We start from the raw sequence: 12,297 nt of genomic DNA, 5'->3' as shown, positions 1-12,297 counted from the left end.
TTTTGTTTTTTTGCCATTTTATTTTGCTGATTTGTCTAATGAAGGGCAAAGACGAGTAGCGAAATATATTTGTTTTCAACAGGACATTATCTTTTTGGACAAAATGCTTTTGAATTATTTCCTAATTTGTTGAAAACCCGGACGCCGGGTATTTAATTGAATATTATAATGCATTTTTAATGTATTTTTACTAAAAAAACTATTAAAAATATGTTGATTGTTCCGAATAACTGCTACAAAACAATCTCCTCGCCGTAAGGTTTCCAACGAGTCATCATTTATCCTGATCGGACTTTCCACGAAGAATTAATAGGCGTTAAACGGATCGAGCTAACACATTTGAGACGTTTTAAGTAATAAAACTAGTAAGATCCTTTCAGCAATCGATCATACCAGCACTAATGCACCAGAACCCAGCAGAACTATGCAGTTAAGCGTGCTTGGACGAGAGTAGTACTAAGATGAGTGACCTCTTCGGAAGTCCTTGTGTTGATTGCCTTTTTTGTTTTTTTGCCATTTTTTTTTTGCCGATTTGTCTAATGAAGGGCAAAGACGAGTAGTGAAATATATTTATTTTCACTAGGACTTTATCTTTTGGACAAAATCCTTTTGAATTATTTCCTAATTTGTTGAAAGCCCGGACGCCGGGCATTTAATTGAATATTATAATGCATTTTAATGTATTTTCACTAAAAAAAACTATTAAAAATATGTTGATTGTTAAGAATAACTGCTCCAAAACAATCTCCTCGCCGTAAGGTTTCCAACGAGTCATCACTTGTCCCGATCGGACTTTCCACGAAGAATTAATAGGCATTAGACGGATCGAGCCAACACATTGGAGACGTGTTAAATAGTAAAACTAGTAAGATCCTTTCAGCAATCGTTCATACCAGTACTAATGCATCCGAACCCATCAGAACTCTACAGTTAAGCGTGCTTGGACGAGAGTAGTACTAAGATCGGTGACCTCTTGGGAAGTCCTCGTGTTGATTGCCTTTTTTGTTTTTTTGCCGATTTGTCTAATGAAGGGCAAAGACGAGTAGTGAAATATATTTGTTTTCACTAGGACTTTATCTTTTGGACAAAATTCTTTTGAATTATTTCCTAATTTGTTGAAAACCCGGACGCCGGGCATTTAATTGAATATTATAATGCATTTTAATGTATTTTCACTAAAACAAATTATTAAAAATATGTTGATTGTTCAGAATAACTGCTCCAAAACAATCTCCTCGCCGTAAGCTTTCCAACGAGTCATCACTTGTCCCGATCGGACTTTCCACGAAGAATTAATAGGCGTTAGACGGATCGAGCCAACACATTGGAGACGTGTTAAGTAGTAAAACTAGTAAGATCCTTTTAGCAATCGATCATACCAGCACTAATGCACCAGAACCCAGCATAACTCTGCAGTTAAGCGTGCTTGGGCGAGAGTAGTACTAAGATGGGTGACCTCTTGGGAAGTCCTCGTGTTGATTGCCTTTTTTGTTTTTTTGCCATTTTATTTTGCCGATTTGTCTAATGAAGGGCAAAGACGAGTAGCGAAATATATTTGTTTTCACCAGGACTTTATCCATTTGGACAAAATGCTTTTGAATTATATCCTAATTTGTTGAAAACCCGGACGTCGGGTATTTAATTGAATATTATAATGCATTTTTAATGTATTTTTACTAAAAAAACTATTAAAAATATGTTGATTGTTCAGAATAACTGCTCCAAAACAATCTCCTCGCCGTAAGGTTTCCAACGAGTCATCACTTGTCCTGATCGGAGTTTCCACGAAGAATTAATAGGCGTTAGACGGATCGAACTAACACATTGGAGACGTGTTAAGTAGTAAAACTAGTAAGATCCTTTCAGCAATCGATCATACCAGAAATAATGCACCAGAACCCAGCAGAACTATGCAGTTAAGCGTGCTTGGGCGAGAGTAGTACAAACATGGGTGACCTTTTGGGAAGTCCTCGTGTTGATTGTCTTTTTTGTTTTTTTGCCATTTTTTTTTTGCCGATTTGTCGAATGAAGGGCAAAGACGAGTAGTGAAATATACTTGTTTTCACTAGGACTTTATCTTTTGGACAAAATTCTTTTAAATTATTTCCTAATTTGTTGAAAACCCGGACGCCGGGCATTTAATTGAATATTATAATGCATTTTAATGTATTTTCACTTAAAAAACTATTAAAAATATGTTGATTGTTCAGAATAACTGCTCCAAAACAATATCCTCGCCGTAAGGTTTCCAACGAGTCATCACTTGTCCTGATCGGACTTTCCACGAAGAATTAATAGGCGTTAGATGGATCGAGCCAACACATTGGAAACGTGTTAAGTAGTAAAACTAGTAAGATCCTTTCAGGAATCGATCATACCAGCACTAATGTACCAGAACCCATCATTACTCAGCAGTAAAGCGTGCTTGGCCGAGAGTAGTACTAAGATGGGTGACCTCTTGGGAAGTCCTCGTGTTGATTGCCTTTTTTGTTTTTTTGCCATTTTATTTTGCCGATTTGTCTAATGAAGGGAAAAGGCGAGTAGCGAAATATATTGATTTTCACCAGGAATTTATCTTTTTGGAAAAAATCCTTTTGAATTATTTCCTAATTTATTGAAAACCCGGACGCCGGGTATTTAATTGAATATTATAATGCATTTTTAATGTATTTTCACTAAAAAAACTATTAAAAATTTGTTGATTGTTCAGAATAACTGCTCCAAAACAATCTCCTCGCCGTAAGGTTTCCAACGAGTCATCACTTGTCCCGATCGGACTTTCCACGAAGAATTAATAGGCGTTAGACGGATCGAGCCAACACATTGGAGACGTGTTAAGTAGTAAAACTAGTAAGATCTTTTCAGCAATCGATCATACCAGCACTAATGCACCAGAACCCATCAGAACTCTGCAGTTAAGCGTGCTTGGGCGAGAGTAGTACTAAGATGGGTGACCTCTTGGGAAGTCCTCGTGTTGATTGGCTTTTTTGTTTTTTTGCCATTTTTTTTGCCGATTTGTCTAATGAAGGGCAGCGACGAGTAGTGAAATATATTTGTTTTCACGAGGACTTTATCTTTTTGGACAAAATTCTTTTGAATTATTTTCTAATTTGTTGAAACCCCGGACGCCGGGCATTTAATTGAATATTATAATGCATTTTTAATGTATTTTCACTAAAAAAACTATTAAAAATATGTTAATTATTCAGAATAACTGCTCCAAAACAATCTCCTCGCCGTAAGGTTTCCAACGAGTCATCACTTGTCCCGATCGGACTTTCCACGGAAAATTAATAGGCGTTAGACGGATCGAGCCAACACATTGGAGACGTGTTAAGTAGTAAAACTAGTAAGATCCTTTCGGCAATCGATCATACCAGCACTAATGCACCAGAACCCATCAGAACTCTGCAGTTAAGCGTGCTTGGGCGAGAGTAGTACTAAGATGGGTGACCTCTTGGGAAGTCCTCGTGTTGATTGCCTTTTTTGTTTTTTTGCCATTTTTTTTGCCGATTTGTCTAATGAAGGGCAGCGACGAGTAGTGAAATATATTTGTTTTCACGAGGACTTTATCTTTTTGGACAAAATTCTTTTGAATTATTTTCTAATTTGTTGAAAACCCGGACGCCGGGCATTTAATTGAATATTATAATGCATTTTTAATGTATTTTCATTAAAAAAAACTATTAAAAATATGTTAATTATTCAGAATAACTGCTCCAAAACAATCTCCTCGCCGTAAGGTTTCCAACGAGTCATCACTTGTCCCGATCGGACTTTCCACGAAGAATTAATAGGCGTTAGACGGATCGAGCCAACACATTGGAGACGTGTTAAGTAGTAAAACTAGTAAGATCCTTTCAGCAATCGATCATACCAGCACTAATGCACCAGAACCCATCAGAACTCTGCAGTTAAGCGTGCTTGGGCGAGAGTAGTACTAAGATGGGTGACCTCTTGGGAAGTCCTCGTGTTGATTGCCTTTTTTGTTTTTTTGCCATTTTTTTTGCCGATTTGTCTAATGAAGGGCAGCGACGAGTAGTGAAATATATTTGTTTTCACGAGAACTTTATCTTTTTGGACAAAATTCTTTTGAATTATTTTCTAATTTGTTGAAAACCCGGACGCCGGGCATTTAATTGAATATTATAATGCATTTTAAATGTATTTTCACTAAAAAAAACTATTAAAAATATGTTAATTATTCAGAATAACTGCTCCAAAACAATCTCCTCGCCGTAAGGTTTCCAACGAGTCATCACTTGTCCCGATCGGACTTTCCACGAAGAATTAATAGGCGTTAGACGGATCGAGCCAACACATTGGAGACGTGTTAAGTAGTAAAACTAGTAAGATCCTTTCAGCAATCGATCATACCAGCACTAATGCACCAGAACCCATCAGAACTCTGCAGTTAAGCGTGGTTGGGCGAGAGTAGTACTAAGATGGGTGACCTCTTGGGAAGTCCTCGTGTTGATTGCCTTTTTTGTTTTTTTACCATTTTTTTTCCGATTTGTCTAATGAAGGGCAGAGACGAGTAGTGAAATATATTTGTTTTCACGAGGACTTTATCTTTTTGGACAAAATTATTTTGAATTATTTTCTAATTTGTTGAAAACCCGGACGCCGGGCATTTAATTGAATATTATAATGCATTTTTAATGTATTTTCACTAAAAAAACTACTAAAAAGATGTTAATTATTCAGAATAACTGCTCCAAAACAATCTCCTCGCCGTAAGGTTTCCAACGAGTCATCACTTGTCCCGATCGGACTTTCCACGAAGAATTAATAGGCGTTAGACGGATCGAGCCAACACATTGGAGACGTGTTAAGTAGTAAAACTAGTAAGATCCTTTCAGCAATCGATCATACCAGCACTAATGCACCAGAACCCATCATTACTCAGCTGTAAAGCGTGCTTGGCCGAGAGTAGTACTAAGATGGGTGACCTCTTGGGAAGTCCTCGTGTTGATTGCCTTTTTTGTTTTTTTGCCATTTTATTTTGCTGATTTGTCTAATGAAGGGCAAAGACGAGTAGCGAAATATATTTGTTTTCAACAGGACATTATCTTTTTGGACAAAATGCTTTTGAATTATTTCCTAATTTGTTGAAAACCCGGACGCCGGGTATTTAATTGAATATTATAATGCATTTTTAATGTATTTTTACTAAAAAAACTATTAAAAATATGTTGATTGTTCCGAATAACTGCTACAAAACAATCTCCTCGCCGTAAGGTTTCCAACGAGTCATCATTTATCCTGATCGGACTTTCCACGAAGAATTAATAGGCGTTAAACGGATCGAGCTAACACATTTGAGACGTTTTAAGTAATAAAACTAGTAAGATCCTTTCAGCAATCGATCATACCAGCACTAATGCACCAGAACCCAGCAGAACTATGCAGTTAAGCGTGCTTGGACGAGAGTAGTACTAAGATGAGTGACCTCTTCGGAAGTCCTCGTGTTGATTGCCTTTTTTGTTTTTTTGCCATTTTTTTTTTGCCGATTTGTCTAATGAAGGGCAAAGACGAGTAGTGAAATATATTTATTTTCACTAGGACTTTATCTTTTGGACAAAATCCTTTTGAATTATTTCCTAATTTGTTGAAAGCCCGGACGCCGGGCATTTAATTGAATATTATAATGCATTTTAATGTATTTTCACTAAAAAAAACTATTAAAAATATGTTGATTGTTAAGAATAACTGCTCCAAAACAATCTCCTCGCCGTAAGGTTTCCAACGAGTCATCACTTGTCCCGATCGGACTTTCCACGAAGAATTAATAGGCGTTAGACGGATCGAGCCAACACATTGGAGACGTGTTAAATAGTAAAACTAGTAAGATCCTTTCAGCAATCGTTCATACCAGTACTAATGCATCCGAACCCATCAGAACTCTACAGTTAAGCGTGCTTGGACGAGAGTAGTACTAAGATCGGTGACCTCTTGGGAAGTCCTCGTGTTGATTGCCTTTTTTGTTTTTTTGCCGATTTGTCTAATGAAGGGCAAAGACGAGTAGTGAAATATATTTGTTTTCACTAGGACTTTATCTTTTGGACAAAATTCTTTTGAATTATTTCCTAATTTGTTGAAAACCCGGACGCCGGGCATTTAATTGAATATTATAATGCATTTTAATGTATTTTCACTAAAACAAATTATTAAAAATATGTTGATTGTTCAGAATAACTGCTCCAAAACAATCTCCTCGCCGTAAGCTTTCCAACGAGTCATCACTTGTCCCGATCGGACTTTCCACGAAGAATTAATAGGCGTTAGACGGATCGAGCCAACACATTGGAGACGTGTTAAGTAGTAAAACTAGTAAGATCCTTTTAGCAATCGATCATACCAGCACTAATGCACCAGAACCCAGCATAACTCTGCAGTTAAGCGTGCTTGGGCGAGAGTAGTACTAAGATGGGTGACCTCTTGGGAAGTCCTCGTGTTGATTGCCTTTTTTGTTTTTTTGCCATTTTATTTTGCCGATTTGTCTAATGAAGGGCAAAGACGAGTAGCGAAATATATTTGTTTTCACCAGGACTTTATCCATTTGGACAAAATGCTTTTGAATTATATCCTAATTTGTTGAAAACCCGGACGTCGGGTATTTAATTGAATATTATAATGCATTTTTAATGTATTTTTACTAAAAAACTATTAAAAATATGTTGATTGTTCAGAATAACTGCTCCAAAACAATCTCCTCGCCGTAAGGTTTCCAACGACTCATCACTTGTCCTGATCGGACTTTCCACGAAGAATTAATAGGCGTTAGACGGATCGAACTAACACATTGGAGACGTGTTAAGTAGTAAAACTAGTAAGATCCTTTCAGCAATCGATCATACCAGAAATAATGCACCAGAACCCAGCAGAACTATGCAGTTAAGCGTGCTTGGGCGAGAGTAGTACAAACATGGGGTACCTTTTGGGAAGTCCTCGTGTTGATTGTCTTTTTTGTTTTTTTGCCATTTTTTTTGCCGATTTGTCGAATGAAAGGCAAAGACGAGTAGTGAAATATACTTGTTTTCACTAGGACTTTATCTTTTGGACAAAATTCTTTTGAATTATTTCCTAATTTGTTGAAAACCCGGACGCCGGGCATTTAATTGAATATTATAATGCATTTTTAATGTATTTTCACTAAAAAAACTATTAAAAAAATGTTAATTATTCAGAATAACTGCTCCAAAACAATCTCCTCGCCGTAAGGTTTCCAACGAGTCATCACTTGTCCCGATCGGACTTTCCACGAAGAATTAATAGGCGTTAGACGGATCGAGCCAACACATTGGAGACGTGTTAAGTAGTAAAACTAGTAAGATCCTTTCAGCAATCGATCATACCAGCACTAATGCACCAGAACCCATCATTACTCAGCTGTAAAGCGTGCTTGGCCGAGAGTAGTACTAAGATGGGTGACCTCTTGGGAAGTCCTCGTGTTGATTGCCTTTTTTGTTTTTTTGCCATTTTATTTTGCTGATTTGTCTAATGAAGGGCAAAGACGAGTAGCGAAATATATTTGTTTTCAACAGGACTTTATCTTTTTGGACAAAATGCTTTTGAATTATTTCCTAATTTGTTGAAAACCCGGACGCCGGGTATTTAATTGAATATTATAATGCATTTTTAATGTACTTTTACTAAAAAAACTATTAAAAATATGTTGATTGTTCCGAATAACTACTACAAAACAATCTCCTCGCCATAAGGTTTCCAACGAGTCATCACTTATCCTGATCGGACTTTCCACGAAGAATTAATAGGCGTTAAACGGATCGAGCTAACACATTTGAGACGTTTTAAGTAATAAAACTAGTAAGATCCTTTCAGCAATCGATCATACCAGCACTAATGCACCAGAACCCAGCAGAACTATGCAGTTAAGCGTGCTTGGACGAGAGTAGTACTAAGATGGGTGACCTCTTCGGAAGTCCTCGTGTTGATTGCCTTTTTTGTTTTTTTGCCATTTTTTTTTTGCCGATTTGTCTAATGAAGGGAAAAGACGAGTAGTGAAATATATTTGTTTTCACTAGGACTTTATCTTTTGGACAAAATCCTTTTGAATTATTTCCTAATTTGTTGAAAGCCCGGACGCCGGGCATTTAATTGAATATTATAATGCATTTTAATGTATTTTCACTAAAAAAAAACTATTAAAAATATGTTGATTGTTAAGAATAACTTCTCCAAAACAATCTCCTCGCCGTAAGGTTTCCAACGAGTCATCACTTGTCCCGATCGGACTTTCCACGAAGAATTAATAGGCGTTAGACGGATCGAGCCAACACATTGGAGACGTGTTAAATAGTAAAACTAGTAAGATCCTTTCAGCAATCGTTCATACCAGTACTAATGCATCCGAACCCATCAGAACTCTACAGTTAAGCGTGCTTGGACGAGAGTAGTACTAAGATCGGTGACCTCTTGGGAAGTCCTCGTGTTGATTGCCTTTTTTGTTTTTTTGCCATTTTTTTGCCGATTTGTCTAATGAAGGGCAAAGACGAGTAGTGAAATATATTTGTTTTCACTAGGACTTTATCTTTTGGACAAAATTCTTTTGAATTATTTCCTAATTTGTTGAAAACCCGGACGCCGGGCATTTAATTGAATATTATAATGCATTTTAATGTATTTTCACTAAAACAAATTATTAAAAATATGTTGATTGTTCAGAATAACTGCTCCAAAACAATCTCCTCGCCGTAAGCTTTCCAACGAGTCATCACTTGTCCCGATCGGACTTTCCACGAAGAATTAATAGGCGTTAGACGGATCGAGCCAACACATTGGAGACGTGTTAAGTAGTAAAACTAGTAAGATCCTTTTAGCAATCGATCATACCAGCACTAATGCACAAGAACCCAGCATAACTCTGCAGTTAAGCGTGCTTGGGCGAGAGTAGTACTAAGATGGGTGACCTCTTGGGAAGTCCTCGTGTTGATTGCCTTTTTTGTTTTTTTGCCATTTTATTTTGCCGATTTGTCTAATGAAGGGCAAAGACGAGTAGCGAAATATATTTGTTTTCACTAGGACTTTATCCATTTGGACAAAATGCTTTTGAATTATATCCTAATTTGTTGAAAACCCGGACGTCGGGTATTTAATTGAATATTATAATGCATTTTTAATGTATTTTTACTAAAAAAACTATTAAAAATATGTTGATTGTTCAGAATAACTGCTCCAAAACAATCTCCTCGCCGTAAGGTTTCCAACGACTCATCACTTGTCCTGATCGGACTTTCCACGAAGAATTAATAGGCGTTAGACGGATCGAACTAACACATTGGAGACGTGTTAAGTAGTAAAACTAGTAAGATCCTTTCAGCAATCGATCATACCAGAAATAATGCACCAGAACCCAGCAGAACTATGCAGTTAAGCGTGCTTGGGCGAGAGTAGTACAAACATGGGTGACCTTTTGGGAAGTCCTCGTGTTGATTGTCTTTTTTGTTTTTTTGCCATTTTTTTTTTTGCCGATTTGTCGAATGAAGGGCAAAGACGAGTAGTGAAATATACTTGTTTTCACTAGGACTTTATCTTTTGGACAAAATTCTTTTGAATTATTTCCTAATTTGTTGAAAACCCGGACGCCGGGCATTTAATTGAATATTATAATGCATTTTTAATGTATTTTCACTAAAAAAACTATTAAAAAGATGTTAATTATTCAGAATAACTGCTCCAAAACAATCTCCTCGCCGTAAGGTTTCCAACGAGTCATCACTTGTCCCGATCGGACTTTCCACGAAGAATTAATAGGCGTTAGACGGATCGAGCCAACACATTGGAGACGTGTTAAGTAGTAAAACTAGTAAGATCCTTTCAGCAATCGATCATACCAGCACTAATGCACCAGAACCCATCATTACTCAGCTGTAAAGCGTGCTTGGCCGAGAGTAGTACTAAGATGGGTGACCTCTTGGGAAGTCCTCGTGTTGATTGCCTTTTTTGTTTTTTTGCCATTTTATTTTGCTGATTTGTCTAATGAAGGGCAAAGACGAGTAGCGAAATATATTTGTTTTCAACAGGACTTTATCTTTTTGGACAAAATGCTTTTGAATTATTTCCTAATTTGTTGAAAACCCGGACGCCGGGTATTTAATTGAATATTATAATGCATTTTTAATGTATTTTTACTAAAAAAACTATTAAAAATATGTTGATTGTTCCGAATAACTACTACAAAACAATCTCCTCGCCATAAGGTTTCCAACGAGTCATCACTTATCCTGATCGGACTTTCCACGAAGAATTAATAGGCGTTAAACCGATCGAGCTAACACATTTGAGACGTTTTAAGTAATAAAACTAGTAAGATCCTTTCAGCAATCGATCATACCAGCACTAATGCACCAGAACCCAGCAGAACTATGCAGTTAAGCGTGCTTGGACGAGAGTAGTACTAAGATGGGTGACCTCTTCGGAAGTCCTCGTGTTGATTGCCTTTTTTGTTTTTTTGCCATTTTTTTTTGCCGATTTGTCTAATGAAGGGCAAAAACGAGTAGTGAAATATATTTGTTTTCACTAGGACTTTATCTTTTGGACAAAATCCTTTTGAATTATTTCCTAATTTGTTGAAAGCCCGGACGCCGGGCATTTAATTGAAAATTATAATGCATTTTAATGTATTTTCACTAAAAAAAAACTATTAAAAATATGTTGATTGTTAAGAATAACTTCTCCAAAACAATCTCCTCGCCGTAAGGTTTCCAACGACTCATCACTTGTCCTGATCGGACTTTCCACGAAGAATTAATAGGCGTTAGACGGATCGAGCCAACACATTGGAGACGTGTTAAATAGTAAAACTAGTAAGATCCTTTCAGCAATCGTTCATACCAGCACTAATGCATCCGAACCCATCGGAACTCTACAGTTAAGCGTGCTTGGACGAGAGTAGTACTAAGATCGGTGACCTCTTGGGAAGTCCTCGTGTTGATTGCCTTTTTTGTTTTTTTGCCATTTTTTTTGCCGATTTGTCTAATGAAGGGCAAAGACGAGTAGTGAAATATATTTGTTTTCACTATGACTTTATCTTTTGGACAAAATTCTTTTGAATTATTTCCTAATTTGTTGAAAACCCGGACGCCGGGCATTTAATTGAATATTATAATGCATTTTAATGTATTTTCACTAAAACAAACTATTAAAAATATGTTGATTGTTCAGAATAACTGCTCCAAAACAATCTCCTCGCCGTAAGCTTTCCAACGAGTCATCACTTGTCCCGATCGGACTTTCCACGAAGAATTAATAGGCGTTAGACGGATCGAGCCAACACATTGGAGACGTGTTAAGTAGTAAAACTAGTAAGATCCTTTTAGCAATCGATCATACCAGCACTAATGAACCAGAACCCAGCATAACTCTGCAGTTAAGCGTGCTTGGGCGAGAGTAGTACTAAGATGGGTGACCTCTTGGGAAGTCCTCGTGTTGATTGCCTTTTTTGTTTTTTTGCCATTTTATTTTGCCGATTTGTCTAATGAAGGGCAAAGACGAGTAGCGAAATATATTTGTTTTCACCAGGACTTTATCCATTTGGACAAAATGCTTTTGAGTTATATCCTAATTTGTTGAAAACCCGGACGTCGGGTATTTAATTGAATATTATAATGCATTTTTAATGTATTTTTACTAAAAAAACTATTAAAAATATGTTGATTGTTCAGAATAACTGCTCCAAAACAATCTCCTCGCCGTAAGGTTTCCAACGAGTCATCACTTGTCCTGATCGGAGTTTCCACGAAGAATTAATAGGCGTTAGACGGATCGAACTAACACATTGGAGACGTGTGAAGTAGTAAAACTAGTAAGATCCTTTCAGCAATCGATCATACCAGAAATAATGCACCAGAACCCAGCAGAACTATGCAGTTAAGCGTGCTTGGGCGAGATAGTACAAACATGGGTGACCTTTTGGGAAGTCCTCGTGTTGATTGTCTTTTTTGTTTTTTTGCCATTTTTTTTTGCCGATTTGTCGAATGAAGGGCAAAGACGAGTAGTGAAATATACTTGTTTTCACTAGGACTTTATCTTTTGGACAAAATTCTTTTAAATTATTTCCTAATTTGTTGAAAACCCGGACGCCGGGCATTTAATTGAATATTATAATGCATTTTAATGTATTTTCACTTAAAAAACTATTAAAAATATGTTGATTGTTCAGAATAACTGCTCCAAAACAATATCCTCGCCGTAAGGTTTCCAACGAGTCATCACTTGTCCTGATCGGACTTTCCACGAAGAATTAATAGGCGTTAGATGGATCGAGCCAACACA

At 36.9% G+C, this 12,297-nt stretch overlaps 10 non-coding genes and 14 pseudogenes across 10 annotated transcripts; all 24 read left to right on the top strand.

Annotated features, from left to right (window-relative positions):
* Positions 1–379: 379 nt before the first annotated feature.
* Positions 380–498, top strand: LOC113344886 (annotated as a pseudogene).
* A 381-nt stretch (positions 499–879) lies between these two features.
* LOC113344959 lies at positions 880–998 on the top strand (annotated as a pseudogene).
* Positions 999–1,365: 367 nt separating this feature from the next.
* Positions 1,366–1,484, top strand: LOC113343976. Its single transcript, XR_003357532.1, has one exon. It is a non-coding gene; the product is annotated as a 5S ribosomal RNA (ribosomal RNA).
* A 381-nt stretch (positions 1,485–1,865) lies between these two features.
* LOC113345149 lies at positions 1,866–1,984 on the top strand (annotated as a pseudogene).
* Positions 1,985–2,364: 380 nt separating this feature from the next.
* LOC113344873 lies at positions 2,365–2,483 on the top strand (annotated as a pseudogene).
* Positions 2,484–2,864: 381 nt separating this feature from the next.
* On the top strand, positions 2,865–2,983 carry LOC113343000. The gene has a single exon (XR_003356979.1). It is a non-coding gene; the product is annotated as a 5S ribosomal RNA (ribosomal RNA).
* A 380-nt stretch (positions 2,984–3,363) lies between these two features.
* LOC113343789 lies at positions 3,364–3,482 on the top strand. The gene has a single exon (XR_003357407.1). It is a non-coding gene; the product is annotated as a 5S ribosomal RNA (ribosomal RNA).
* A 381-nt stretch (positions 3,483–3,863) lies between these two features.
* LOC113343135 lies at positions 3,864–3,982 on the top strand. The gene has a single exon (XR_003357059.1). It is a non-coding gene; the product is annotated as a 5S ribosomal RNA (ribosomal RNA).
* A 381-nt stretch (positions 3,983–4,363) lies between these two features.
* Positions 4,364–4,482, top strand: LOC113343272. The gene has a single exon (XR_003357132.1). It is a non-coding gene; the product is annotated as a 5S ribosomal RNA (ribosomal RNA).
* Positions 4,483–4,861: 379 nt separating this feature from the next.
* Positions 4,862–4,980, top strand: LOC113344679 (annotated as a pseudogene).
* Positions 4,981–5,361: 381 nt separating this feature from the next.
* Positions 5,362–5,480, top strand: LOC113344803 (annotated as a pseudogene).
* A 381-nt stretch (positions 5,481–5,861) lies between these two features.
* Positions 5,862–5,980, top strand: LOC113344954 (annotated as a pseudogene).
* A 367-nt stretch (positions 5,981–6,347) lies between these two features.
* Positions 6,348–6,466, top strand: LOC113343972. The gene has a single exon (XR_003357531.1). It is a non-coding gene; the product is annotated as a 5S ribosomal RNA (ribosomal RNA).
* Positions 6,467–6,846: 380 nt separating this feature from the next.
* On the top strand, positions 6,847–6,965 carry LOC113345191 (annotated as a pseudogene).
* A 379-nt stretch (positions 6,966–7,344) lies between these two features.
* On the top strand, positions 7,345–7,463 carry LOC113344672 (annotated as a pseudogene).
* A 381-nt stretch (positions 7,464–7,844) lies between these two features.
* LOC113344350 lies at positions 7,845–7,963 on the top strand. Its single transcript, XR_003357774.1, has one exon. It is a non-coding gene; the product is annotated as a 5S ribosomal RNA (ribosomal RNA).
* A 382-nt stretch (positions 7,964–8,345) lies between these two features.
* LOC113344949 lies at positions 8,346–8,464 on the top strand (annotated as a pseudogene).
* Positions 8,465–8,842: 378 nt separating this feature from the next.
* On the top strand, positions 8,843–8,961 carry LOC113344334. Its single transcript, XR_003357770.1, has one exon. It is a non-coding gene; the product is annotated as a 5S ribosomal RNA (ribosomal RNA).
* Positions 8,962–9,342: 381 nt separating this feature from the next.
* Positions 9,343–9,461, top strand: LOC113345141 (annotated as a pseudogene).
* Positions 9,462–9,843: 382 nt separating this feature from the next.
* LOC113344665 lies at positions 9,844–9,962 on the top strand (annotated as a pseudogene).
* Positions 9,963–10,343: 381 nt separating this feature from the next.
* On the top strand, positions 10,344–10,462 carry LOC113344344. Its single transcript, XR_003357773.1, has one exon. It is a non-coding gene; the product is annotated as a 5S ribosomal RNA (ribosomal RNA).
* Positions 10,463–10,843: 381 nt separating this feature from the next.
* LOC113344973 lies at positions 10,844–10,962 on the top strand (annotated as a pseudogene).
* Positions 10,963–11,341: 379 nt separating this feature from the next.
* LOC113344328 lies at positions 11,342–11,460 on the top strand. Its single transcript, XR_003357765.1, has one exon. It is a non-coding gene; the product is annotated as a 5S ribosomal RNA (ribosomal RNA).
* Positions 11,461–11,841: 381 nt separating this feature from the next.
* On the top strand, positions 11,842–11,959 carry LOC113345203 (annotated as a pseudogene).
* Positions 11,960–12,297: the final 338 nt, after the last annotated feature.

Source organism: Papaver somniferum, chromosome 1 (genome assembly GCF_003573695.1).
Source record: "Papaver somniferum cultivar HN1 chromosome 1, ASM357369v1, whole genome shotgun sequence".
Lineage (NCBI taxonomy): Eukaryota > Viridiplantae > Streptophyta > Magnoliopsida > Ranunculales > Papaveraceae > Papaver > Papaver somniferum.
The sequence above is the reverse complement of the archived record's forward strand: the minus strand, read 5'-3'. Positions and strand labels throughout refer to the sequence as shown.